A 14510-nucleotide genomic window follows, 5' to 3' on the forward strand; every position below is an offset into this window, starting at 1 on the left:
CAGCAGAAACATATTGACCCTTTTTCAGCAACACTGCATAGTGTCCTTAAAGTTTTAGTAAAAATTTTCAACAAAGGAGCCAGCTCCTCGGCTGTTAGGGTACAACTAGCTGCCATTTCTAATTTTCACATTGGGATTGAAAACTCCTCCTTAGCTACATCTTAACTTAGTAAGGCCTTCTTGAGAAGTACCTTTCTTTTGAGACGCCCTTATAAGGATTCAACTCCGCCATGGGACTTAAATATGGTATTACAGGGCTTAATTCATTCCCCTTTTGAACCAGCAGCTAAATGTGAGCTAAAATTTTTGACCTGGAAAACTTTATTTTTGGTAGCCAGCACCTCTGCTAGAAGACTTTCAGAACTTTAGGTACTGTCCTTGTCCTTTAAACCTCCTTACTTAGTATTTCATAGGGATAGGGTAGCTTTACAAAACCAATCCTTCTTCCTAAGGTGGTGCCAGAATCAAACATCAACCAATCTATTAATTTTCCGATTTCCTTTCCAAATTTTACAAGCAAAGGTGAATATATATTACACTTACTTGATGTTCAGAGGGTCTATATTAGATAATCGAACTTTCAAAAGTTCGAGTGTCACATGGTTGACACCATATGATTGAGTTTTTGAAAGTTTGAATGTTTAACAGAGATCTCCATACAGTGCAGAATGGGAAGATTTCCCTTTTCTGCACTGTAGTGTGATCTCGGAGTTGGTATATTTAAAGAGCGGGGTTCCCGGGGGGGTGCAGGTGGGTTTGCCCTCCTGCTTAAAATGTTTAGGTAGGTTATGTAGTTTATTTTTTTTTATTTGATATTCAAACTTTTAAAAGTTTGATAATATGGTGTCGACCATATGACAGTCAAACTTTTGAAAGTTCGATTATCTAGTATAGACCCCATTCATAGGCAGTTGCGTGTTTACTTAAAACAAAAAATTTCATAAAAACGGTTTGTCTCTCTTGCGGATGCCAAATTAGACAAGCCACTCGCAAAGGTACCCTTAGCCAGATGGCTGAGCAATTGTATACCATTTGTCTATAACAAATTGGGCCTTTCCTTACCAAAACCTTTGAGAGCCCATTCAGCTAGGTCCATGGCAACGTCATCAGTATTTTTATCCAGGGCTTCCATGGACAAATGTATGTGTGGCTGCTACTTGGGCTAATCTTCATACCTTTATTACTGCATTACAAATTTGATCTGGTCTCGAGGGGAAGAGCAGTTTTTGGCTCCACTGTGCTCAGGAATATCCTTCCCTAGAGTCCTCCTGGAATTTCAGGTAGTTGGGGACTCTGTCCCAGTTGTTGAGGAATGAATGAAAATTAAAAACATCAGATAAAAATATGTACTCACCATACTCTTCGATCTGTGTTGTCCATTTTCATTCTTCCTTAGCTCCTCTCCCACCAGCCCCGTGCCTTTGAACTAATGACTTTTGAAAGAATGAGACCTTGTAAGAGAACCACTGTTCCTTATGTTGAGCTGCATTCCTCCAGGATGTCTGATGTCAGCATTACTTTTGATGCTATAAGCCAGCAAACAAGATCTGAGGTATGTTAGGGAACAGAGAATTATGGGTAAGAGAGGAGCTTAAGAGTTTGCTAGTGGCCACGAGCTGAAAATAACGGCCAAGTAATATCAGAGGGTAGCATCCAAACCCAATTGTTGAGGAAGAATGAAAATGAACATCACAGATGGAATATTATGGTGAGTACATAACTTTTTTTTTATAATAATGCACAACCTGTTACTCAGTATTCTCCATCCTTACAACTAGATGCATCTGACAAGCTTGTGGACATTATTTCCATGTTCCCAGTTTCCTTTCGACCCAGTTTGTGGAGTCTGTCACCTAACAGTTTTTCCACCAGTGATGCAATACCTTTTCACTTTATACTTATCTTTTCCTTGAAGATTTGTTAATCCCTTGGAGGGTTTTTATATATATATATATATATATATATATATCTATATATATATATATATATATATATATATATATATATAGTACTTGCGTATTATCGCAACCAGATTTTCGCAATAATACTGGTTGCTTCCAGATGTGTACATTTTACCAATACTGACTTGAAAATGTCACATTAATTGTTTTCTTTCACACTGAAATTTTTTTGAGGCAGGAGTATCGATTAAACATGGAAAAAGTAATGTTTAATAGCATGCTGGCCTGAAAACGAGTATGGGAATTAGCATACCTTGTTACTTTACATCTTTAATTACAACAGATAAGTTTGGCTTACATTCAGGAAGACGCGACTACAATTGCGGACAACTTTCTTTGGCTTACATTCAGGAAGACGCGACTACAATTGCGGACAACTTTCTCTCCACACACAGAAACAGTACAACAGCAAATGAGAAATCTGCATCTTTTTTAGCCATAATCATTGAAACACAATCTCCGTTTGTCCGAGGGATAGCACTATCACAATTACAAGTAGCCAAAGCACCACTGTCCACTTCTCACATACCAAACTACCCTACATGTCAGCATAATGCAATATCATCAGTTTGGCAAATCTTTTACTGTTATTGCAGGCTTCTATTCTTAAAAAAAAAAAAAAAAAAAAAAAAAAAGAAGTTTTCCTCCTTTCAAGTCTGTTTGTAAATTTTTTATAAATAGTCTACCAAAAAGCATTTCTCCAGGTCTCCCCATGTTTTTCTTTTCAGCATTCCACCTTGATAAGAGAAAAGCACTCCTTTCGACAGTAACATACACAGCAGCCCAGGAAATTAAACAGTGCGTGTGTAAAGCACACAAAACAGGAAGAAGACTTTCACACGTTGTTTTATCTTCCTGAATGTAAGCTAAACCTATTTGTTGTAAGTGAAGATGGAAAATAACAAGTGGCACTAATTACCACATTTGTTTTCATGCCAGCATTCATATTACCGCAACCGCAAAAATCTGGTTGTGCTAATACGCAAGTACCATGTATATATACATGCATATATATATATATATATATATGGATTCACTTCATAACATTGAAACTTCAAAATACTGAAACCAAAATACTGAAAGCTCAAAATACTGAAAGCTTAAAATACTGAAACTCAAAATACTGAAAACACATATTATGTGTAAACTCAGCTTAAACAACATAAATCATAACAATTTCTACCAAATATATGCAGGGGGGCAAGCCCCCCTGCACCCCTGCCCATGTGCTTCACACCCCTGCTAATTAAATATATCAACTCCAAGATTGCACATAGTGTAGTTAAGTGCAATCTTGGAGTAGATATATACAATTAGCAGGTGGTGAGGGTGCAGGGAACTGCCCCTGCATATATTTGGTAGAAATTGCTATGATTTATGTTGTTTGCTGAGTTTACGCAATATGTGTTTTCAGTATTTTGAGTTTCAGTATTTTGAGTATGCAGTATTTTGAGCTTTCAGTATTTTGGTCTTCAGTATTATGAAGTTTTGTCATTTTCAGTATTTTGAAGTTTCGGTGTTATGAAGTGAATCCATATATATATATATATATATATATATATATATATATATATATATATATATATATATATATATTTTTTTTTTACTACTGTTCAATGACCAGTCACACCACTCCTCTTCTAAACTATATGTAAAATTCCATAAAAAAATACATCCATATATCTGTAAATCACTCAAACCCACAAGCTCAATCTCCACATCCTGGAAAATTGCTAAAATTATTCCACTAGCCAAAACCCAGTAATCATAATAACCTTGGTCATTCTTGACCCTTAATCTGCCTCACTTGCCCAAAATCCACAAAAGTGGTAGCTACAAATTCCTTCTGTTTTTAATAAGCATTGCATCTTAAATAATTTGCAACACTGTTTTAGATCTGGCTTTAATGCATCTGTCCAAACCCTTTACCTCACTACAGTCCACCTGTCTGCAAACTTGGGCTAAGGCTTTTTAAGATGCTTGCTTTATTTATCTTATGAGGCATTTTGCCAAAGCTAATTACTGTTCTACTCTTATATTCTTCATAAAATAATCTAAGACAGTGCCATGAAATGGTGAAGGAAATCCTATTGTACATGTTGAGCTTTAAAATGGTAATAAAGCACTTTATGTATAATCATAAAATTGGATATCCACTTCCTCCACAGCCTGTACTTTGTAAACCGGTTTACTTAAAAGTAATAATATAGGGGATTATGAACATAACCAGCTTGTTTGAAACATGGATGTTAAGAAATTTGTTTTGACTAAAGCAAAGCTTGAGACCTGCATCTTGACAAAAGTTGAGTTATGATCAGACATTATCATATTTCTTTCTGCTGCATGGAGATTTTATATCCATGTGCTACCAGTTACAGAAAAAAACATGTAAGAGTGTAGTGTGTTTTACAGCTTTGAAAGCCACAAAACACTTAGTGCTGTCACACATACAGCAGGCAGAAGTAAAGTGCCCCTCTAAGGACAAATAGCTGTAAAAACTGTTAGGTACTTAGATTTTTCCACACACATTTGTGCATGTGTGTGAACAAATGTCTAACACCTTTTAGACCTGTTTTAGTTTCCTGCTACTGTTTGTGGTCCTCATTCTGCCAGTTTTAGACTGGAGCTTAAGAGCGTTTAAAGGTGCTTAAAAGAGTGTTTAGCACTTCTTTGACATCAGAAAAGTGTTTAACAAGTCTTTTTCATAATATTGGGGCACCCAAGCCGCTACTGAAACTTGGGTTGCCTGTGGCATAGTAGGGGGTTTATCTCTGACACAGAATTGTCTGTTATTACTATTCTCTATGTTGATGCCATCCTAATCCTATGCAATGGTTGTGATGCCACCACAATCCAAGCCCTGTTACAAAATGATATTGACATCTTCACAGCTCATATCTTTAATTTAATGCTGCAGCATTGAATCTGATCATCTGCGCTGCTCCAGAAAACTGTCTAGCTTCACTGTCCTGTTTTGTGACCAAAATGCATAGCTAAGGTGGGGAGGAAGCAGGTGCTCCAGGAGCAAGGTGTCAAGAGGTGTGATTAGTAGACGGTAGTACTGCATTTGTGGTCAGTGCTGAAGTGCTTCATTGCTCTCTGTTTTGTAGAGGCAGTGCCAGCTTTCAGAAATGAATGCCAATACTACATTCTTGGACAAGGCTGAATCAGTTCAGAGCACTGTGTGGCATTTAAATTTTAGCAAGCCATATTACCTTTGTAGCAACTTACAGAAGTTTTATTTATTTATGTTTTGCTCCTCGAGTTGGAGTAGAAGTCCTATTACTTCCTTTTGGGCCTCAGGTTTGACATGGAGGAGGAGGACAGGGGAAGAGGGTAGAGACTGAGAAGCTGCTTGGGATACCCGGAAAGGTAGCTTACAGATCTGCTTAGATACAAAACTGTGAATAAACTTGGTTTAAATCTAAACCCCAGCCCTTGTCATTATCTGAATTTCTGTCACTGACACTAAAATACTTGAGCAATTAAGTCAGACTTGCTCTACAGCTAAGAATATGTTAATACCAAAATACAAGTATGCACTATCCATTGTGTCTTTAATGAACTCCCAGAACACTCACTACAAAAATACTGCTTGTAATCGTTCATTTTATTACACTTGCCGGTCCTTTCACACATCACTGTACCTTGCTGAACACTATCAACACCATCCCTATCATAGAAAGGCCCTTTCTTTCTTTGTAACTGACAGTTTTGGCACAAAAACATATAAGCACACAACAAACTGGAAAGTGAAACTCAAACCAAAAGCTGTAGATGTAATGAAGGAGCGAACACATGTCTTTAGTACTTTCATTCAAATGTATTCTTCATGAACTTCTTCAGAAAAAAGTTAACCTCTCAAAACACATCTCTTACAAGTTACATCACACATCACATGACTTTCATGGTCCTGCAACACGTTGTCTTAGGGAGTAGTAGAGACAGTTCCTCCTTCCCAGTCTGGGAAAGGTTTTTATTCAAGGATGTTTTTGATGCCAAATAAAGAAAAGCCCTATCAAGGTCTGGGTAGTTCTTTCCTAAATCAATTTGTGATAGTGCCAAAGTTCAAAACCCTGTCACTTCAAAACCTGTTACCCCCTTCTTCCTCATTTGTTTTCCAGGATCACTAGATTTAAAGGATGCTTATGGCATTCCCTCCCTGTTCATCCATACTTCAGGTGTGTCTTTTGGGTCTGGATCACATTATCAGTTTTCTGCCTTACTCTTTGGACTTTCTACTTCACCAAGAGTGTTCACAGGGTCATTGCAGGCTACAGGGTATCCACAATTTTCCACATTTAGACTATTTACTTGTCTTTGCTGAGTCTTTTTCAAAGTATCAGGAATCTCTCTCTTGGGTGAGAGATCTTACACAAGTGGGATTCAAGAGAACATTCAATAGTCTTTTTTTTGACTCACACAAAGGATCATGTTCATGGGTTCTCTGCTAGATGATTTGGTTCAGAGAGCTTTTTTCCCCACAGGAAGAAATAGATATATATCCAAAGATTTCCACTCAGACTTTGGTTTTTTCAAGGGAATGCCTCAGAAGTCTGGGTCTTATGGCATCTGTGATTCTCATGATACCCCTAGCAAGATTCCACTTGTGAAAGGTACAGTGGTATCTAAAGTCTCTCTGGTCCGGGCACCAACACCCATTATCTTTTCAAGTTCCAGTTCTGAGATTTATTAGAAAAGAAATCACCTAGTGGAGACATGAAGTATCCCTAAATCTAGGTCTCCCCTTCTTTCACCTGTTCCAAAGCAGTCCTTCACCAGAAACTCTTTAGACTTTGCTTGGACAGTAGTTTCAAGAGGGATAAAAGTGTAAGATATCTGAAACAACAAGGACAGACTCTAGTACGTATGTATAAAAGATGCTTGATCTTATGCACTTAACTCTCTGAATCACCCTTGGTCCCCAGGACCTCTTCACATTGTTACAGATAATACCACAGTGCTGTAGTGCCTCAGCATGCAAGGGGGAACCAGGTCTTGCCCCAAGCAGACTAGCTATACTCACTCGGGATATAGCTTTACCACACAGCCTCACTCAGCAGGCATCTTACATTGTGTCCAAGCAAAACTATGTGGCAGAGAAAGATGAACAGGACAAAGGTGCACCCTCATTAATGGAAACTAGATTAGTGTGTTTGCCAAGATTTGATCCATCTGTGGGGAGTTCCTCAAGAAGACCTTTACCTCCTCTCTGAACAATCTCCTGGCAAAATTCCGCTACAGGACTCCATGTAGGAGGGCCCGGAGGACAGATGCCTATTAATTTCCTTGTACTGGAATATTTCTGTATGCTTGCTTTTCCATTTCCACTGATATCCAGGGTAGTACTGAAGATTCAGAAGGAATTCCCCAAGATCACCGTGGTGACTTCTTTCAGGCCCAGGCAACAATGGATGTTCTTCGTGTTTCACTGTTGCAGTCATCACATTTGGGTTATCCCAGCCTAGGTAGCCCTCAGCCGGCCCGAATACTGGAGGCTTAGTATTTCTGCGTCTGTTGCTGTCACTTCAGGACTGACATCAGGTCTTCTGTAGTATAAAGTAAGGCTGCCAATGCCATTACATCAGTCTTTCTTGCCATGGAGCCCGAAGCAGAAGCAGTTCGCACGAGTGCTAGTCGGCTGCTACTCTGGTTTCATCTTCCGAATTGAAGCTGAAGTCTTCTAAAGCCAAGTACCCCATTGGGGATCCTTTTTTCTTGCATTAACTGATGTCAGAAAAAGTTAACAACTGTCTCGCCTGTGGAAAGCAAATACCACACCGAGACTTTCATTCTTACTGCATCACTTGCTTAGGCCCAGTACATGACGTCCTCCGCTGTTGCTTCTGTGCTTTGTTCAACACCAGAACTATACGTCGTCGGGCCCTTATTGTAACTAGATATTTTTGCTTACAGTCCACGAATTCCGATATGGCTTCGGTAAGCCATCAGACAGCAGATCTTATGAAAAAAACATAAAGATAAAGACAGACACAGACCACACAGGTCCAAACCTACCGACGATGCTCCCATTAAGCTAGTCGTCAGTTCTCTGATCCTCAGTGAGGCGCTATGGCAGCCCTTGATGCCCGCTTCTGTGGATTCGCAGGCTGCTACCGAGACCCTTTCAGAGTCCGGTGTACCATAGGTTCATAGGTTGGTACTAGGCTATCAGCCCTAGGGCCTATAACAAGCCTAGCCATAACAATTCCCTGGCTATTTCTTCCCACATTATTTACTTTCCTGGACCCCTGTCTAGCAGGGCGACTGACGTGATCCCTGGGGTGAATTTCCTTTCTCCCATCCAATCGTCAAGGTTCCTCTTGAAGAGGTCCAAAGAGGCACTCTGCTTGACATGTATGGGCAATCTATTCCAGAGTCTGGGGAGTCTCTGGGTCAGGAACCTATCCCTCCAGCATGTTTTGTTTATTGTGATGACAAGGTTTAGATCCCTGGAGCATGTAGCTCTGAGGGATTGGGATTTCTTTAAGTGTAGCATGTCCAACAGCTCTGGGTTTGACATGGCCTTGTATGTTAAGCAGAGATCGCCTCTGAGTAGACTATATCGACAGAGTATAGCTGGAGTTTTTAAGGCGGTCAGCATAGGGGCATCTGCTTTAGGCCTGTGATTCTTTTAGTGAGGTATTTCTGAGGCCTTTCCAGTTGTTGCAGATGTCTTGAGAGGTACATACCAAATGGGGCGTTGTATTCTATAATGGGTCTAATGAGGGATGAGTACAGTGGGGCAATGACCTCCTTTTTCTGGATGAAAAGCCCTTCGTGATGAGGTGTGCCACATAGAAGGATTTCCTGACTGTTGTGGCGATGTGGTTATCGAAGGTGAGACCACTGTCCACCTGTGTCCCCAAGTCTCTTATCACACTTTCTGTGTTTAGTGTACTGCCACCTATATGGTAATTCATGGATACATGTTTTTCCCAAAGGGGATAACAATACATTTATTGGCATTGAGCTTGAGCCCATGGCTCTGGCACCAAGCATCTGTTTCTGTAAGGCCCTTTTGTAGAGTATCCACATCATTTGGGGATTCAATAATGGCTCCCAGTTTGCAGTCATCTGCAAACTTTGTTAGCCAGAGTCCCTTAGTGTTGACCTGTACTTCAGAGAAGTAGATGCCAAACAAGAGCGGCCCCAGGACTGAACCCTGAGGTACTCCACTTGTCACTTGTCACAAACCTCCTCTTCGACTAAGGATCCTGCGGTCGTCTCTACCTTGGATAGGTCCAGAGCCGCTGAGTAGGCACCGGCTTCTGAGGAAGTCCTTCGCACTACCTATTTTCTACACAAACCGACTTCTTTTGCGACTACCATTCTTTTGAAAACTACCGAGTTTCTTAGGCCCAGGCTACGAACCACACCCAAGAAACCGAAGACCCAGTCTCAAGTCCCTGCTTCTCTGCCTTAGTCTCCATTGCTTAAAATGGCAAAAGACCTTATCAGGCTGATCAGGGAAGCCAAGCTACCTACCCCTTCCAAAAGAAAAAAGATCTGTCCTCTGTAGTTTTGTCTGAACAGGAGTCCCATAACTGATGCATCTGAGTATGAAGACATGCAACCCTGCTCTGCTTATGAGGATTCTGATGCAGAGAATTCCATTCCTTCAGCCTCTCCCCCAGAGGATTTCTCCTTTAGGGAAACCCTTCACACCTTAAGGGAGCATTTCCAATGTGAAAATCAAGACTACACTCAGTCTAAAAATAGACTCGGGGAATTCCTACATCTTCCACAGCACAGAACCTTGTCCATCCCTCCAGTCCTGGATGTTGTGGAGGATGTTTTCCTGGAATCCAGCTTGACTCCTGACACCCTCCCTCCTGCACCCAGAAAACCAGACTGGTATTAGAGTCCCTGACTCTCTCAAATTTCTTTTTAAAAATCCTACTGCTGACCCTGAGGTAATTTCTCAAGGGCCTAAAGGAATTAAAGCAACCTCTGCTAAGAATCCCACCCCCTCAGATAGGGATTCCCACGCACTAGACAGATGGGGTAAAAAGCATACACCTCATCTACTCTTGCTATCAGAGTACTAAATTGTCAGTTCCATATGCTAAAATTTCAGCAACATACCCTGGAACTCCTCAAACAGAAAATGTCTTCCTTTCCTGCTTGTGCAGAATCTAAAGGAGTTACAAGAGTTGATGCATTCTGCAAGACAAGTAATGAAACACACCTTGCACTGTGGTTTTGATGTCTTAAAAGCTTCTTGCAAGGCAGCGGTCACAGGTTCTGTCCTTAGAAGGTATGCATGGCTTAAAGAACAGCCCATACCAGACCATGATAATTCAAAATTGTTGGATGCCCCCTTGCACAAAAGACAACTTATTTGGCACCAAGGCAGAAGAGGTCTTAAAAAGGATGGAAGAAAAAGCAAAATCTATGCAGACAGTTAAGGATTTCTTACAGGTCCAGCCACCCAGATTCAGCAAGCATTGTCCCTCCAAGCATTGGTCCTTTCCTGCTCCCACCAGGTCAGTTCAGCCCAGACCCCACACACAGCCACAGGGAATGCAGAGATCTACGCAGTGGACTGCCTCCACTTCAAAACCAGGGAGTTCTAAGCCACCCCCTTATGGTAAGAACTCGCAATGACTCTCTTCCCCCACCCCCTTCCTCTGCCCACCTCTACTTACCCCTAGGAGGAAAACTCTCCTTTCATGCAAACACCTGGACCACCATTACCAATGATCGCTGGGTTCTCCACATAGTGTCCCTGGGATACAAATTTTCTTTCCACACCCATCCAACTCCAAAAGGGTTTCCAGATCTACCTCCAAACCAGTGGGCAGAGGTGCAAAAGCAAGTCCTTTCCCTGCTCTCCATGAGGGCAGTACAGCATGTTTCTGCATTACAGAAAGGCCAAGGTTTCTACTCCAGACTTTTTCTGGTACCCAGGAAAGAGGGCATCTGGTGCCCCATACTCGATCTATCTATTCTCAAAACCTTCCTGGTGATCCCAAATTTCAGAATGCTCACCCTCCAGCAGTTACTACCCATGCTCTCCAGGGATGCTTGGCTAGCCACCCTAGACCTAAAGAAGGCCTACCTCCATATCCCTATGTGGGAATCATGCAGGAATTGTCTTCTCAGCATTCCCTTTGGCTTATTTACTGCTCCCAGAGTTTTCACAAAATGTCTGGCTCAGGCCATTGCCTTTTGCCGACAAAGGAATATACAGAATTTACCCATACTTAGACAATTGCCTAATTCAGGCAGACAGCCAGGAAAAGCTGCTCAAGCACCTAGCCTTTGTAAAGTCCCTACTAACCTCCCTAGGGTACACAGTCAACTAAAAGAAATACAAACTGGTACCCACCCAAAGGATTGTATTCCTTGGAGCAAGCCTGGACACAGCATCCCAGATGGCATTCCTTACACCAGAAAAGCAAACCTTCCTGACAGCCTACTTCTCTCAACTAGCCACCAGACCCCAACTATCTGCAATTAAAATCCTGCAAGCTCTGGGGTTCATGGCATCTTGCATTCTACTCCTTCCATATGCCAAGCTGCATATGAGGAGAAACTTCAGTGGTACCTAAAAAGCCTTTGGTGTCAACACTCTCAAGACCTCGAGACTCTTATACCTATAATACCTTGCCTCTGAAAAGATTTTCTTTGGTGGGCAACAGCATGCTCCCTCAACAAAGGACTACCTTTCTCACCACCCCACGCCACCCAGACCCTCACCACTGATGCATCAGTTTATGCCTGGGGTGCACACCTGGACAGCAGGTGCATACAGGGCAAATGGAGCCCACAGCAAATCCATCTGCATATCAACCAAATAGAGATGATAGTTGTCCAGCATGCCTTGATAGCTTTCAAGCCCCTTCTCTCCCCTCTCCTGATCAAAACAGACCACACAACTGTGATGTGGTATATCAACAAGCAGGGAGAGACTCATTCCTTCCCTCTATGCAATCTGGCCATGACCCTTTGGCAAACAGCCTCTGCCATGTAACTCCACCTGTTAGCACAATTCTTACCGGGTTCTCTCAACTCTCTAGCGGACCACTTAAGCAGGAATCTTCTGGACCCACATAATTGGCAGCTCATCAGAAGAATCTTCGCCCTAATAACTCAGAAATGGGGCGCCCCCAAGGTCGACCTCTTTGCCTCCCACACCAACCATCAGCTCAGCAAGTTCTGCACTGGACAACATCACTGCATGGCTTGGAAAGTGGATGCCCTGTCCTTCTCCTGGGTCAATCTATCAGTCTATGCCTTTCCTCCAGTACCTCTCATCCCCAGTGTGTACTGCTCAAAATAAAGGAGGAAGAACTAAGGACAATTCTTGCAGCTCCAGACTGGACTCACCAGCACTGGTACCTCTGCCACCTTGGCATCTCCCTCAGATTCCAAACCTCCTGACCCAGAGGGAAGGGGAATTCATGCATCCCCAATTGCAGACATTCAGTTTGGCAGCTTGGCTTATTCCCTAACCCCCAATCAATCTGCCAAACTCAGCGAACAGGTTCTAGATGTTATACATGAGGCCAGACGCCCTAGCAGTAGGAGGTCTTATGCTGACAAATGGAAAAGGTTCTGCACCTGGATTCAGGATAAGGGAGCCAATACAGCACAGCCCTCCCTCCCTCTCATCCTGGATTACTTAGCTGACCTGCTACACAGCGGACTCTCCTTTTCCTCTATTAAAATGTATGCCTCTGCTATCTCTGTTCATTTTCCCACTGAGCAGCCCCTTTTCTCACACCCTCTGATCACAGTTCCTAAGAGTGGCTAGCAACTTGAGGCCACCCAGAAGAGCACCAACCCCAGCTTGGGACTTAAACTTTGTGTTGGAAAAGCTCACCCCCCCCCCCTTCAAACCTGCCTCTTCAGCAAAGCTAAAATGTCTCTCCTGGAAGACAGCTTTCCTTCTGGCCATCACTTCAGCCAGAAGGGTCTCCCAGCTGCAAGCACTCATGGCTGTGGAACCCTTCATCATCTTCCATGCTGACAGGGTATCCCTCAGGACTAACCCATTCTTCATGCCCAAGGTGGTGTCCAGTGTGGCTCTCAACCAATCCATTAATTTGCCCACCTTTTTCCCTAACCCACAGAACAAGGGGGAAAGGAACCTGTACTCTCTAGATGTGCACAGACAGCTTAGATTCTATCTAAACAGGACTAAATCCATCAGAAATTCTGATCAATTGCTGGTGAGCTTTGCTGCAGAGGCAAAGCCATCTCCAAACAAACCATCTCCAAATGGATAGCACACTGCATCCATTTCTGCTACAAACAACACGGAAAGCCTCCCCAAAGGGGGTCAGGACTCACTCCACCTGAGCAGCCTCCACGTCTGCAGTTTTCCTCAGAGGAGTCCTCACCAGGGACATCCTGGAGGCTGCCACCTGGACATCTGTTCACACCTTCACGAAACATTACCACCTGCCTATCTTCTCCAACTCCAGGGCAGGGTTTGCTCTGCAGTCTTGCAGGACATCCTAGCCAGACCCTAGTTTCCTTGACTGCCTCCACCCTTTTCCTCAGCTTTGGGAATCAACCCAAATGTGATGACTGCAAGAGTGAAACATGAAGAACATAGTACAGTTGTGTACACTTACCATAAATGTAGATGTTAGTGTGTTCACTGTTGCAGTCCTGGTTTCCCTCCCTCCATCCTCCTCTTCTTTCTTCTCTTTCCTTACAAGGGACAAATTGGTATTTAGTTTCTACTGGTGGGGTTCTTCCACCAGAACCTGGCTCCCACTTGGGTGCTCCTGACAGGTTAGGGCAGGAAAGGCTGATATAATGGTGTCGGCTGCCTTACTTTATACTACTGATGACCTGACATCAGTCCTGAAGCGACAGCAACAGACGCAGAAATACTAAGCCTCTGGTATTCGGGCTGGCCGAGGGCTACCCTGGCAGGGATAACCCAAATGTGATGACTGCAACAGTGAATACACTCGAGCATCTACATTTATGGTAAGTGTACACAACTGTACTTTCTCCCTTCTTTTGAAATTGGCCAGGAGCAATTACTACATGCTTCCTCACAGAATAGATTTGTTCGCACAAGAACAGCAATGTTTGATACAGCCCGACTTCAACTAACTGAATGGATTATAGGATTCTAATACTTTTTAAGCAACTGTTTTATGACTACATGCAGCATGTACTAATGGAGGCAAGCAAGCCTGCTACTAGAAAATCATACAGTAACAAATGGAAAAGGTTTTGTAGTTGGTGCCAACAACATAACCAACATCCATTCAGGGCTGATGTTTCCCTGGCTTTACAATATTTGTGTAAATTACTATCCAATGGCCTATCTTACTCCGCTGTCAAGGTTCATCTGTTGGCCATTTGAGCATGTCTGCCCATAGATCCCCCTCTTTCAATGCATTCTCGTGAAAATATTTTTGAAAGACGTTTTCCATAAGAGGCCTCCAAGAAAACCAGTAGCACCTCCTTGGGATCTTAGTTTTGTGTTAGAAAAGCTAACACTTGCTGTATCTGAATCATCTCATCTGGCTGGCTCGAAGTTCTTAGCATGGAAAACTGTTTTACTGATTGCTGTGA

The sequence above is a fragment of the Protopterus annectens genome, chromosome 4.part0 (genome assembly GCF_019279795.1).
Source record: "Protopterus annectens isolate FY-2018-M chromosome 4.part0, PAN1.0, whole genome shotgun sequence".
NCBI classification, from domain to species: Eukaryota; Metazoa; Chordata; order Ceratodontiformes; family Protopteridae; genus Protopterus; species Protopterus annectens.